General features: G+C 40.6%; 1 long non-coding RNA gene across 3 annotated transcripts in view; it reads left to right on the top strand.

Moving 5' to 3' along the window:
• The first annotated feature begins 75 nt into the window (after positions 1–75).
• Positions 76–15730, top strand: part of LOC138823296 (uncharacterized) — a 245193-nt gene continuing 229538 nt past the window's right edge. For all 3 annotated transcript variants that reach the window (XR_011370781.1, XR_011370780.1, XR_011370779.1), the window contains exon 1: positions 76–211. This is a non-coding gene — a long non-coding RNA (uncharacterized lncRNA). The remainder of the gene's footprint in view (positions 212–15730) is intronic.

Here is a 15730-nt window from a genome sequence, read left to right as displayed (position 1 = left end):
GGGCGCGCCAATTTCGAGGGGAAGCTCCGCCCGTTGCCCCGCCCCCCGAGGCCGGGAGCGGGGCTGGCTGAGGCCCCGCCCGCTCCCCCGACGGGACGGGCTGGAGACGCGTGGGCTCCGCGGGACCGCAGCTTTGGGGACTCCGCCCCCCAAGAATCGCCCGCCAGTCGGTGACGAGCCCGAGACGCGCGTGGGGTCCAATTTGGATCTAGTAAGCTGGCCTAACTTTTTCTGTCAGACGTGCCTGCTGTCAGGGCTTACTGTAGGTGCTACCCTCCCCTTAAAAGCGTGTTTATTTAAGGTTAGCCTCCCACGCGCCTTCATTCCCCCCCCTCCCCACACTGTACACCCCCCCCACACTGGTTTTGCCCGACACTATCCCAGAAGCGCCAGTCTCCATCCCCTCCCCTCCCATCTCCCCTCCCCCCATCCTGACACGACCCCGAGGTGAATCTCCTTCACTTCCCCTCCCCCCTTCTACCTTCCCCACCCCCTTCCAGACTCTGTCCCCCAAGTAAACCCTTCTCCCGCCCCTCTCCCCACCCTCCCATTCTTTCCCCCCTCCTCCTTCCCCTCCCTTGCCCTACCCTTCTACCCCTTCTCCACTTGGGCCATGCCCTATTCCTCCTTGAGATGGATTCAAGTCATCTTTACTTCGACTCTCAGATGTGGCTTCTTTTTCTCCCTTCACCACACCCTCACCTGTGTTCGCCCTAAATCTCACCTGTGTTTTGGCTAAGCACTGAGTTCTAGGTTGAAAACAGTTTTCATGAAGAATTTTGGAGCGCTTGCTTCACGATATTTTCGTTCCTAGTTGTTGAGAAAACCCTATGACATTATAGTTTCTTTTCCTTTATAGGTAATTTTTTTTAAATATGAACCTGTATTCCTCCCTTCCCTGCTTTGTGTCAAAATAGCTTTAGGATCCCCTCTTAGTGACCAGTATTTTCAAACATATGCATTTGATCGTGTTTTTTTTTTTCACTTTTATTGAGCTCATGTTTGATTTCAAGTCTTTTTTTTTTTTTTTTTTTCAGTACTAGAAATTGAACTCAGGGTCTAGGTACTAGCCCTTAGCTTTTCATGCTCAAGGCTCATGCTCTATTACTTGAGCCATAGCTCCACTGAAAGTTGTTTTTGTTGTTGTTGGTGGTGGTGGTTAATTGTAGATAGGAATCTCACAGGCTTTCCTGCTTGACTGGCTCAGAACCTTGATCCCCAAATTTCAACCTCCTGAGTAGCTGAGACTACTGACATGAACTGCTGGTGCCTTGGGTCCTCTTATCTTTTTATTCTACTTTATGTATAACGTTTTCAACTTGGATAAATCTATGAAATTACTTTCTTCACACTATTTCAATTTCAAGTGCTCTTTTTATTCTGTTCTTTTTATAATGTCACATACTTTTTTTTGGAATGTAGCTCCTTTTAGCTCCAAATGTATGAATTACGGGTTAAAAAAATGTTTCCTACGGTAACTCTGCCTTGACTGATTCTTCTGTGTCTTTTTCAGTTGATGGTTTATATTTGGTCTTTGTCCTTTACACTAATGGCCTTCTAGTATTTGTGTGGGAATGCGTGCTGTCAATTCACACATGAAAATAATGCTCTACAATAGTACTTTAGGGAACTTAGGGCTTTCCAACCCCTAGATAAGGTATAAGATAGTGGAACAAAGGCATAGCTGTTAGTTTCTATCCAGAGAGTATTTTTTTAAATACTTGTTTTGAAAATATCTCTAAAGACCAATGAGGGTATGAGGCCGTAGTATCTTCATAATTTCAGTAAATACACTGTACTAGCCAGGAGTCTCTAGAGAATCAATAGGATACCTTTCAACTTACCTATGTACTTATTTACCTATCATAGTTCACATGACTCTGTGGGCGGGCAGAGAAGTCCCACAAACAATTGTCTGCAAGCAGAAGTACCTGCAGGAGCAGATGGTGTAGTTTGAAACCCCAAGAACTGGAGCATTGACTATGAAGCCACTGGTGCAGAATCATCTTATTCTGAAAGCCTGAGAACTGGGATCCTTGAGGGCAGCAAAAGATAGATGATCTATCTCATGAAGTCTGGCACAGAGTAAACCCTCCCTTGATCCATCTTTCTGTTTTATTCACACTCTGAATGCTCAACCATACTGTTGAGGACAATTTGTTATTTGCTTTGTTTTCACAGACTCCCTCAGAGATAATATTTAATCAAACATTTAGGCAAGTGAAGTTGACACATAAGATTAACTATCACATAGACTTTTACTTCAGTCACAGAGCCATTACCATACCTGTGCTTTCAGCTGTGACTGCTCTCCTTTGATCCATAGTCCAATATCTCCTAAGAAAAAGAGTTGTGCAGGTTACAGGCTGAGAAGAGTTGTGGTGGGGCGTGGGAGTGGGGTTGGGTGGAGAGGGATATAGAACATTTCCCTGATTGCATGAGGGGAGAGAATCTTTGCTTTCCTCCCCACTCCCTGGTTTCTTTTTTGTGGTGTTGGTAATTGAACACAGGTTCTCCCATGTGATAGGCCAAGTACTCTATCCCATCCAGAGAGAGGATCTAGAAATCTAATAGCTTCTGGCACTTTTAATGTCTTTCTATGTCCACCTCACCCTGGTGCTTCTTATTCCTCAGCCTTGGTGAGTTAGCAGTGCTAGTCACATACTTGGGTGGCCTCAACTCTGAAATTACTCTGGTTTCAATTTTCTCAAGTCTGCCATGCTCGATTTCCCTGGTTGTTGAGTTACCACTAGCTGAATGATCCAATTGTATCGTCATATTTATACTGGGTGAAAAGTACAACTGATTCATCAGTATGTGTGTGTATATATTTATATATGTATATATATACATATATTTAGCTATAATTTCTTTTTTCTCAACTACAATCCAGATAAAATGCTACGCATTAGTTTTTTTTTTTAATCTCACAAGCAGCTTTATTTATGCAGTAGTAAATAGGTTTTATTTGACACAGCAAATGACTGTTGTTAATGTTATTGTTGTTTTGGGAACATGAATTTTAGATGTGAGATTCCTGTCCCCCCAGTCCTCCTCCCCTCAAAAACAAAGTGCCTAACAGCTTTTATTGACTGAGGGAAAAGAAACTCTTTAGCCTGTTGGGAGATCTTATACATTAGTTTTTGTAAAAGAACTGCCTCAATCACCTTACTCTATTTTTAATGTTTCCGGGGACAGAACCATGCAGTGGGTACACTCTATCACTCATACTACACTTCCAACTGTCACTTTACTCTTTGAATACCAAAGAGTTGACCAGACCGAAGAATTTGACGGAAACAACAAATAACCCAACAACAAAAGGCAATGTTGTGGGGCACAAGCTTAGTTAATGCAAGAAGTTCACTAGCTGGTAACAGAAAACATCAAAGACAGCCAGGATCAAGAACCGGGAAAACAGCCAAGGAAACAGAAGATAGTAGCATGGGGAGCAGTTGGTACATGATCCAACTGGATATTATGGCTCAGTAATATCTGTCTTGCCAAGGTCATTTACCTTACCTTGCAAGGAATTTTGTTTTGTTTTTTTTCTGATTCCTGAATACAAGGTTATAATAAACATTAACTTAAGAATGTTTGACAACTATAGAAACAAGAAATATAAGGAAATTAACTACCATATTCTACCACTTAGAAGCTGACTTAAAAATTTTTGGTATAGTCAGCATTTTCTACACATTTCTTACATATTTTTAACATAATTGAGATAATACTATGTATAATATTTGTGTGGCTTTTAAATTAGAGCTTTATAGCAAATATTCTTAAATACCTCCAATATTTCAGTGACTACATAAGTGTACCATTAAACAGATTTGATAAAATTAGAATATTTGCTATATTATAATCTTATTTGCTATTTTCATTAATTGTCCATTACTACAACTATGTGTTTAACATCTTTCTTGTTTTGTTTTTTTTGGGTCCAGTTGTGGGGCCTGAACTCTGGGCTTGGGCACTGTCCCTCAGCTCAAGGCTAGCACTCTACCACTTGAGCCACAGTGCAACTTCTGGCTTTTTTTATTTTTGCTTATGTGGTGCTGAGGAATGGAACCCAGGGCCTCATGCAAGCAAGGCAAGTGCTCTACCACTGAGCCACCTTCCCAGCCCTGTGCTTAACATCTTTCTATATAAAGCCTTAAAAACTATTTTAAAATAGTATTTAAGTTTGGGTTTTCAGAAGAATCCAAAAATAGGAGAGAAATGAAAAGATAAATGTCCTGATTATGTATTGCTTTATAACTAAGACAGCTTGAAAGTGGAACAAAATGGCATAAGGAATATTAACATCTTAATGTATTACTTAAAATTAAGAATTAAGCCAGGCATCAATAGCTTACAGCTGTAACCCTAGCTATTCAGGAGACTGAGATCTGAGGATCACAGTGGCCACCTACCCTAAATAAACTTCTCAGAAGCTCTTTCTCTAGGAAGAAGACGAGGATTCAAAGTCATTCAGTTCATTCATCTTTATACAGATTGAGGAGGACTGGTAAGAAGTTGGCAGCTGCATGTGAGGACAGTGTACAGGAAGAAGGGTCCACGGGTGGGAACTGTGAACACCAGCCCAGAAAACCACAGGGACGTAGTCCCGTAGAACAAAGACAGAAAGGCCAGCAAAGGGGCAGGCCAATTCTCACAGGGAGAAGCAAGCACCTGTCTTTGTCTGAGATAAACTTCTTATGATCTAGAGGGGCTAGGGGCGGGGACTTCATCATGGCAGGCTAGGATTTAATGGCAGCTGTCCAAACTGAAGGTCACTTCAAGGGGTCTTGTTAACCGTTTATGGTTGTAACTGACCCAATGGAGTGTCATCTCGACTAAGAGGGGAGGAGGGGAAGGAGGTGGATTATTTACTGCCTTTCCCCAAATGGCCTCATGTTGGTCACTCTGGGAAAGGAGCCTGCCCAGTCATGGGAAAGGAGCATGTGAAGCAATGGGAAATGAGCTTAATTAGACTAACAGGAATGAACCAGGTCAGTGTCAGGGTGGCCCATGAAGCTTTATGCTAAGACAGCTGAGAGAATGTTTTTGAGCCAATATTCAGAGCTGGGTGGGAAATTCGGTGAGATGTGGGTCACTGTAGCTGTGCTGCAGGTTTATATACAGATCTTCAAATGCTCCTCAATAGGCTAAAGAGGAGAAACATTTTTGGAAAATAGTCACACTGTCATAGTGTTACGGGGAAGAGAGTCCACCACACAGAGACAGTCTCATATAAAAAGATGGATTTCTTTGGGGAAGTGAAAAGCTGACTGGTCAGGGGCGCAGTACAGACTCTGGAGCTGACACTGCGACCTCAAGAGCCGTCCTCAAGCTGGGGTTTTAAAGGCAAAAGCCACAGGACCCTGTGGTCCAGCCTGGCCACACACAGGTGGCAATGGCATTGTCAGACACCCTGAAAGATTACATAATTGGTGGGGGTCTCCCAATAAGTCTTTGAGGGAGGGGAGGGCTTCTTCCCGTAAGTCTCCCTAAATAGAGGAAGTCCTTTTTGGGAACAAGCTGGTCTGTTACATTTTATACTGTAAATGGTCAAGCAAGTCAGACAATCTTATTATAGCAAGTAAAGGAACGTTTTAGTTTTAACATTTCAGAAACCAGGATTGTTTTAACATTTAAACATCAGCATTTTAATTTTTAGCTTGGTGTGGGGTGGCAGATGGAGGCCCCTAGCACATTAGAAATGGAGTCGGTTTCTTTCTTTTTCTTTTTTCTTTGGCTCCCCTTAACAATAGAAATAGATATTTCTCCTTTTTGAGAGTGAGGGTGGCGCCTGCATCTACTTTTCCACGGCTACCATATCTCCTCAATAAACTACCACCAAGAACCTAATGAGGGCTTTAGTTTCTGTCTACACAATGAAGAGGTAAACTATCCCTTCATCCTTAGGCATTATTCTTCTTGTCTACAGAAATGTATATTTGTCGGGCATAGAACTGTTTGTTCCCTGGGTTCTTAGACACAAAGCACATTGTCACGGCCACAGCTGCAGTACAGCTGGCTGCTTCTTTATATGCTTTTCTGCTTGGATCAGGGAAAATTTGCTGCATTAAATTAGCCACAGGAGGGCTCCATTGCAGTTTCTGCAAAAAAAAAAAAAATCTGTTGTTGTACTTTCCTGGCAAAAAATTGTATCTCTGCAGTTCTCAATGAGCCTTATCTATTTATGACAGTCAAATAAGAAGCCAGAGCTGGCATCTGAGGTTCATTTAGAACAGGAAACAAAACAAAACAACCGAGTGCCAGTGGTTCTGTAATCCTAGCTACTAAAAGGCTGAGATCTGAGGATGGTAGTTCAAAGCCACCCTAGGCAGGAAAGTCCATGAGACTCTTTTTATCTCCAGTAAACTACCAAAAAGCTAGAAGTGATGCTGTGGCTCATGTGGCAGAATGCTAGCCTTCAGCAAAAGAAGCTCAGGGACAGTGCCCAGGTCCTGAGTTCAAACCGCAGGTCCAGCATCAAAACAACAACAACAAAAAAAATCAAGCCACCAAAAACTTCAGAAAGTTTTGGGGATGTAATTTAGTAGTAGAATGCTTAGCATGCTTGAGGCCCTGAGTTTGATCATCAGCAATGAAAACAATAATTGCAGATAATTCTCCAGATACTTTAAGTATATTTCTGTAAGAAATTGCATACAATGAGATTTGAAATAAGTTGTCTTTATGTAATTTTTAGCTGAAGCATGTAAAAATTCACAGAAACAACTCATATTCAGGATTGTAATTTATAGGTGTCTAATACACTTATACTTTTTTTGTTGTTGTTGGTTATGGGGCTTGAATTCTAGGCCTGAGCACTGTCCCTCAGCTCTTCAGTTCAAAGCTAGTGCTCTACCACTTGAGCTACAGCAGCACTGCCAGTTTTTCTGGTGGTTTATTGGAGATAAGAGTTTCATGGACTTTCCTGCCCCGGCTGGCTATGATCCTCACATCTCAGCCTCCTGAGTAGCTAGCATTACAGGTGTGAGTCACTGGCACCTGGCTTACACTTAATACTTTTGCATTATCTATTATTTATTTGTCTTACTGTCAATCCAAAACGTGTTTTTTACAATTTATTATTTATTAAAATTTATAATTTATTCTGACAGGCCAGATATCATGTCTTTTATTCCCATCTATAACAGATTTCCAAGATGTCTATGTAACAATTTTATCTATTAAAAGAAGTATAATATGGAATGTCCGGGTGGAAAAAAAAAGTTGAACAGAAGTTTTTACTGTAGAATTTAGCACCACCTGTGGATCTTCTAGAGTGACATTTCATGCAGTTCTCCTCTTACTATCCTTTTTAGATTGACACATTTGCTGCTTTTTTAAGGGACCAAAGCAGTGTTTTAAACTATTATTACTATTATCAATAGTAATAATAATAATTAAAATAAAAAGCTTGAAAAGATAATTTAAAAACTTGACACCATTCCTACCCTGAGAAATTGTGAATATTACATGGAAACATATGAATTATTTTATAACTGAGGCTTTTGGAACCTTCTCTTGTACCTACTAGGACAAGGTACAGGAGCTCTCCAGAAATTAACCCAATAGAGGCTGACCCTGACCCAGACCCAGAAAAATCCTGGACACTCAATTTTAAAGTTTCTTTCTCTTTTTTTGTGAGAACATTTATATATCTTTTAAATTAGCTGTTCAAGCAACTTGAGGGCTCTTTCATGTTTCTTGAGTAGTTAATTGGAGATAAGTGTCTCACAGAGGAAGTGGCACTGTGGCTCAAGTGGTAGAGTGCTTGCCTTGAGCTGAAGAGCTGAGGGACAGCACCCAGGCCCAGAGTTCAAGCCCCACCAGGAGAGGAAAAAAAAAGAGTCTCACTAGGAATTTTCTGCCTCTGCCAGCATGGAGATCCTCAGATTTCAGGCTCCTGAATAGCTAGGATTACCCACAATCCAGCTGGCTACTTTGTTTTTATCCCTTCCCTCTGCTTGCTTAGGCTGAGGACAGGTTCACATTTTACAAAAGGATGTAGTTTAATTATCAGGATATAACTATATTCAAAGAGCTTCTAACAGGATGAGTTAATTAAAGTGGAGCAGGGAAATAATGTAACTAAAATGTAATTAACAAGGCCTAAGCCACTTGGCCAAAGCAGGAAACTTTTAAGAAAAACAGTTCTCATAAGATTGTCACAAAGGAAGCAACCTACTTTGATAGAAAGCATGCTTTTCTCATGACAGAGCATTATGAAGTTCTATCTTTAACTGAGATGAATACATATAGGCTACAAATAGGTTAACTTTCATTTTAAATAGAGTCTCAATGGTGACAAGTTAATAGTTTCACTAATAAGAGATCAGTAGATCTTAAATGGATATTAAAGAAATGACTATCCTCATTTCTTGATCTTTTCACAATGTCTCCAAGAAAGTACATACACTTCTCAAAAAACATACAAGATAACACTTACCTAGCAAGCACAGTGCAGAGACTGGAGAATATGGGACTTTGTATACCTGCAAAGGTGCCACCTTAAGGATAGCAGGGACTCCAAAATTAAAAGAAATGTTTCAGTAATCCCGACAATCAGCAAACCTTTCACCAGTGTGAAACAACTTCACCTAGAGAGTTCTGAAGTTCTAACTCATTCTCTTTCTCATCAATGACTGCACTTGAGTTTTTGTTAATTTATAAAAATCCCATATTACCCTGGAAGTCTAGCCAAATGTATAGGGTGGTTGTTTGATAACCAAATCTCAATGGTGTCTTTACTTATATTTGAAGATTAAAAAGTATATGACATTAAACTTGGCCATAGGGAAGAAACAGTAATGAGCGAGAAGCAGCAGCACTTTGAATTGTTGAATTGTTGGGGTTTGAAGAACCATTAATGCTCATCATTTTATAAAGGTATCACTATAAATCACTAACATAGCAAATATAAAGCACTGAGCATAGCATTTGGCATTATGCAATTTTCTTTTAAATACAAGCATATCCTTATGGCTAAATGATAGTTTCTATCACATTTCCTAGGAATGCACTAAAAATCATAAGCTATATTCTTTTTTTTTTTAATTTGTGAACATACTGTACAGAGGGGTTACAATTACATGGTCAGGATAATGTGTACATTTCTTACCAAGCATTGCAGCCTCCTCCTTTTGTTTACCCTTCGCATCCCTTCCCAGCCCATAAGCAATATTCTTTCTCGGAGTAAAATTAATTTTCCTTCTACTTTGACAGCAGTGACTCTAGATCATCTCAGTATTGTTCTTTGTTTTTTTTTTTGGGGGGGTCCGGTCGTGGGGCCTGAACTCTGTCACTCAGCTCTTCAGCTCAAGGCTAGCACTCTACCAATTGAGCCACAGTGCCACTTCTGGCTTTTTTCTTTTTGCTTATGTGGTGCTGAGGAATCGAACCAAGGGCCTCAGGCATGCAAGGCAAGTGCTCTACCACTGAGCCACCTTCCCAGCCTCTCATCTCAGTATTGTATTTCCTAGTACTGATTATTCTTTCTTCTCTCTCTTGTCTCTTCTCACTTCTTCCCCACCCTACACATCAACAAGTTTAAAGCTGCCTTTCCTACTGGAAACTTGATTGGAATTTTATTTACCTGTGTTGTAGAAAAGGAAAGCAGCCCCCTCCTCTCCATGCATCTTGATTGCTCAGATGGGGATGGTTTTGCTCATCTTGTAGAAAGATTTTGAATAGCATTTCTTAGTACAGAGTTGATCTTCTATACATACAATGTAACCTGATCAAACTCACCCCCATTCATCTCTACTCATACCTCTCACCTTACCACTTTCTTCTTCCTCTTCTTCTTCTTCTTCTTCTTCTTCTTCTTCTTCTTCTTCTTCTTCTTCTTCTTCTTCTTCTTCTTCTTCTTCTTCTTCTTCTTCTTCTTCTTCTTCTTCTTTTTTCTTTCTTCTTCTTCTTCGTCTGTGGTGGGGGCTGAACTCTGGGCCAGAGAGCTGTCCCTCGGCTCCTCAAGGCTAACACCCTACCACTTGAGCCACAGCGCCACTTGCATTTCTTTTCTGCTTATATGGTGCTGAGGAATCAAACCCAGGGCCTCATGCGTGGGAAGCAAACACTTTACCACTGAGCCAACCTCCCAGCCCCACCTTACTACTTCTTAAAATAATTTCAACAGGTTTTATTGTTCTATTTTTATACATGCAAATAAATTACTTCAATTATATTCATCCTTATTTAACCTCACTGCTGGCTCCCCACTCCTTTTGGTACTCACCCCCCAACAAATCTTATTTTATTTTCCCATAATTCTTTGTATTTTTAGTACATATTAATTGTACAAAAAGGTCTCACTATGGTAATCCACATGTACATATATTATTTAGTCAGATTAACCTCATATATTGTTTCCTTTCCCCAGTCTACCCTGTATCATTCAGTAGTTTTCCATGAGGTTTTCAATGCTATCGTCATACACAGACACCATGTATTTCTATATTATTCATTCTCTATTGTTCTCTTTCTTTACCTTTGCCCACAAACAGCCCCACAGTTACATTCATGAGGTATGTGCATATGTGTATCTTTTAATCATATATCCTGCAAATGAGAGAAAACATTCGGTATTTGGCCTTTTGAGCTTGTCTTATCTATTTAACAAGGTGATCTCTAACTCTATACACATTGCTGCCAATTGCATTTTCTTTTTTTAATTACAAATTTTTACTTTTTATTCTCATTATAAAGGTGATGTGCAGATAGTTGCAGTTACATAAGTCAGGTCATGAGTACATTTCTTTTTAGACAATATCATCCCTCCCTTGCTCTCTCCCTGGGCTTTTCCTCCCTGTCCCCAATCACAAGTTATATAGTTCATTTTCAACATAGTACCTAGTGAGTATTACTGCTGCATTGGTTCACCCTTTGTACCTCAATTTCTGTGGTCCCCCTTACTTTCTCAAAGACAGATAAATGAACAAACAAGAGAAGACAAAACAAAAACAACAACAAAAGTTCATTTTACTATTATTTTATATGATCAGAGGCACATAGTCATTGTGCCTTTGTGTTCCTCCCCTAAGAGTATGCTCCTTTGTTTTTACTGTGTCTGAATGCCTAGAGACCTCTAATTTTATTTTTCTTTATGGCTTAGCAATATTCCACAGTATATATGTACTATATTTTTGTTGTTCATGTATTGTTGGCTACTTTAGATGATTCCATCATTTGGCGATTGGAAACAGAGCTACAGTAAACCAGGGAAGAAAGGTGTCTTTCTTGTATATTGGTTTAGACTCCTTTGAATATAGGACAGTTTTATCCTTTTTCAGGGATTGGACTATGTTCTTCAATTGCTTCTTTGTATTTAGAACTTGTGTTGAGAAATCTATTGTTATTCTAATGAATTTGCCATTGTTTGTGACATTTCTTCTTTATAACTTTCAATATTATTTCTTCTATATATATAGACTTTTTAAAAAAACTATAATGTGTCAATGGACATCTCTTCTCTAATCCTGTCTGTTTGGTGTTCTGTAGCCTCACACATATGGAAAACTGACTCTCCAGTTTGGGAAGAGTTTTACTTATTTTATTGACTGTTATCTGTGTCTTTAGTTTGCATTTCTTCTTATATACCTGTGATTTGTAGATTTGGTCTTTTAATGGTGTGTCAGAGGTCTTGTATATTCTATTTGTATTTTAAAATATTTATTAAAAAATATTACTTGTATGTGCTTTTCCCACGGTGTAACCCCTGTTTTCACTGTATTTGATGTCGGTGCCCTGCATCTTGTATATAAACTTTTCTAATGGGGAGGGGAAGGGAAATAACAAAATGCTGAAATAAGGATACAGGTTGACCCATTATAACAATGAGATGTACAAGACACTATGTTGAAAATGAGCTTTACAACTTGGGGGAGGGAGGAGGAGTTGGCGAGGTGGGGAGGAAAGGGATGGTAGGGGAAAAACAAAGGCGGAGGTATGTACTCAATACCTTACTCGTGTAACCGTGACCATTCTGTACAGTATTTTTACAATAAAAAAACACAAAAAATAACTAAACAATAAGGGTGATTAGAAAAAATATTTCTAATTGATTGATATAACTTCTCTGCTGTATTTTCAATTCCTGATACCATGTTTTCACCTGGCTCTGCTGTATTAGCTAGGCTTGCACTTGAGGTTTTTATTTGCGCTATTGATCTCTTCCTGGATTTCAATTTTAATTTTTAAAGATTTCTCCATCTTTATTGAATTTCTCTTTCATATACTACATGTTTTTTTTATCCAGTAGTTTGAATTCTCTTTGAGTTCAGTTACTTGTTTGTATTTTCTTTGAATTCATTCAGCTGCTTATACATGTCCTTATTTTGTTAATCATTCATATTTTTTGAACTTATTGGGATTTTTTTCCCTCTTCACTATCACTTAAGTTCTTAATTGTGGAGTGGTTGGCTTATACATGAAACATGCTAGCTGGGTGCTGGTGGCTCACGCCTGGAATCCTAGCTATTCAGGAGGCTGAGATCTGAGGATCGTGGTTCAAAGCCAGCCTGGGCAGGAAAGTCCGTGAGACTCTGATCTCCAATAAACCACTAGAAAACCGGAAGTGGCACAGTGGCTCAAGTGGTAGAGTGCTTGCCTTGAGCTGAAGAGCACAGGGACAGCACTCAAGCCTAGAGTTCAAGCCCCATGACTGACAAAAAAAAAAAAAAAAAAACATGCTAACATGTTTCTTCATTAATTTTATGATTTTTTTTTTGGGGGGTGGGATTTTTATATCTAGAGCCAAGTTTTCAGGTGGAGATTTCAATCTTCTATGTCCTTAATTAGGAATTTATCAGAGATTATTCTGGGTAGTGTCTTGTGGCTCATTTCCCTGTTACTAGATTGGAAATGTGTGGCTCAGTAGTCAAATAGTAAATTTCAATGATCAAAACACTATGTGCAGACCACTTTTTTCCACTTAGAATGAGGAAGTTGGGCTGCTAAAGCTATTGCAAGTTATAAATGATAACTTTGTGAGTGTAGCAATCCCTAATGAAGACCAATCACCACAACTGCTCAGGATTTTTATGATTTAGGAAGGAGGGAGAGATAACTCTAATGAATAGGACAAGGTTTGTGGTTATACAGGGAAGGAAGTAGTGGTAGCTACGTTTAATGGAGGAGGTTTATGAGAAGTGAATTGAGATAAGTAGATAAGATTTAGTTGATGTAGTGTTTATGAAGGTCAGGGAAAGAGAAATGGAGAAAGTTAAACAGGTAAATACACAAAAATACACAACAGAAAACAGCCAATTACACAACAAGAATGATATTTGGATAATCTAGTTACTTGCTGAAAGTAAAGGAAACAAGGAAGGCTTAGGGATGGGGAATAGAGATTGAAGAAAATATGAGCTAAAAAAGCAGTTTTAGCTGTTATTCCAACGAAAGTATAAATGAGGAGGGAAAATAGGAACGGGAAGAAAATTGGGTTTCAGATTGAATACTGAAAGGCAGATGTTTGGTTCATATATGGTGACTAAAAAAGAAAGGAAAGCAGGAAAAATAAAACTAAAAGAAAATTGAAGGGAACATATACAATGATCCACATAGATAATACAAAAAGTAATGTAGACAGAATGGATTAAAAAATCAAAACAGCCAGACACCAGTGGCTCACACCTGTAATCCTAGCTACCCTGGATGCTGAGACCTGAGGACTGTGGTTCCAAATCAGCCTTGGTAAAAGTTTGTGAGACTCTTTATCCCCAGTTGAGCTGTGGCTCAAGTTGTAGAGTGCTAGCCTTGAGAACAAGATGCTTAGGGACAGTATAGAGGCCCTGAGTTCTGGTACAGGCCCTAAGGCCAGTACAAAACAAAAAAAAAAAACCAAATAACTAAACTAAACTAGCAACAGATAAACATTTACATAAGACAAAGCAAGAATTTTCGATCTGTAAGTTGCAAGAAGCTGTGGGTTCTTGTGTTTTGGAAGGACTCGGTAATAGGTCACTGAACTGACCCGCTCAACAGTCAGGGGCAAACCCTCGAAGCTGAATTCTATTTTTTTTTGTTGTTGTTGGTCAGTTGTGAGCCTTGAATTCAGGGCCTGGATGATGCCCCTGAGCTCTTTTGCTCAGGGCTAGCACTCCACCATTTTGAGCCACAGAGCCACTTCTGGTGGTCAATTGGAGATAAGGGTCTCATGGACTTTCTCCTGCCAGGCTGGCTTTGAACCACAGTCCTCAGATCTCAGCCTCCTGAATAGCTAGGACTACAGATGTGGCTCACGCCACTGGAAGCTGGCTTGGAGGCTGAATTCTTAGCATGTATCATGCTTAAAGCTTTTTGCCACCCTGGCCTCGGGTGATGGACGTTGCTCTCCGGGCCAGGGGGGGTGGAACCTCTGACAACGCTGGTGCCAGGGCCTCCAGTGCCCAGCTGCCTCTAATGGCATCTCTGCTGGGCATTTTTTGTAACCGGTCCTGGGGCTTGAACTCTGGGCCTGGGCGCTGTCCCTGAGCCTCTGTGCTCAAGTCTAGCGCTCTACCACTTGAGCCACAGCACCACTTCCAGCTTTTTCGGAGTGGTTTCTTGGAGAAAGTCTCAAGAACCATGATCCTCAGATCTCTGCTTCCTGAGTAGCTAGGACTAGAGGCATGAGCCACTGGCACCCAGCTTCCACGGGCATCCTGAGCCACAGCCACGGCCCTCGTGGATGACTGACGCGACTGCTGTGCCCGGGCCTCTACTGTGTGCCTCTGCGGGGGGGGGACCAGGCCACCGCCGTTTGTCTCTGCCAGGTGTCTTGTGTACCAGCTGAAGTTGAACTGCCACCGGTTCCCGCACTTACTGATTCTTCTGTTGGAGGTACCTGGGCTATAGGCACGCCAGCTGCCCCATTAGAGTCTTATTTTGCTAGTGTTCAAACTACTGATACAGTTTTCCACACCCTAAATTTTGTGGGGCCTTGTTGGCAGCGATCCCTATTTTTTTTTTTTTTTGTCGGTCGTGGGGCTTGAACTCTGGGCCTGGACGCTCTTCCTCAGCTCTTCAGCTCAAGGCGAGCGCTCTACCATTTGAGCCACAGCACACTTCCGGTTTTCTAGGGTTTCTTGGAGATTAGAGTCTCACAGACGTTTCCTGCTCCTGCTGGCTTTGAACCGTGATCCTCAGATCCCAGCCTCCTGATTACAGGATTTCAGGCGTGAGCCTCCAGCACCCGGCACGATCCCTATCTTCAATACACAATTTTTACCAAGCTCTATGGGAAAGTGTCTTGAGACGTCTTGAATCCTGGCAATTCCTTGTTTTCAGGTCCCCAGAGTAATTCATTCTCCAAAAATAGCCATTGTCCAAAGATGACATCTTTCTGTCACCCTCCTTTCACACTGTGTCACTGTCCCACAATTCCCTAAATGCCTAAGATGGAGGCATATTTGATATGTGGGTTTATCACAGAGCTAGAATTGGCAGTTTGTCACACGGGCCATCTAATTTCACTTACAATGAGGAATTCAATGTCCCTTCCTCCTCCTCCTAGGGAGCTGTGGGAAGACTTGAAACTCCACTTTTCATTTTTGACTGGGTTTCTCTTTGGTGTTCAGTCTTCCCAGCATTTCCTTTGTGGTTCTGAATTCTCTTTTTTCTCTTGAGAATCTAAGAGTGTTATGAGTGTCCCATTCAATCATGAAGTTGAAATGCTATATCTTGTTTGTCAACTTTTTTTTTTTGTCAGTCATGGGGTTTGAACTCAAGACTTGGACAATGTCCCTGA

The sequence above is a fragment of the Dipodomys merriami genome, unplaced genomic scaffold, assembly GCF_024711535.1.
Source record: "Dipodomys merriami isolate MVZ:Mamm:240054 unplaced genomic scaffold, mDipMer1.0.p SCAF_12, whole genome shotgun sequence".
Classification (NCBI taxonomy): domain Eukaryota; kingdom Metazoa; phylum Chordata; class Mammalia; order Rodentia; family Heteromyidae; genus Dipodomys; species Dipodomys merriami.
The sequence above is the reverse complement of the archived record's forward strand: the minus strand, read 5'-3'. Positions and strand labels throughout refer to the sequence as shown.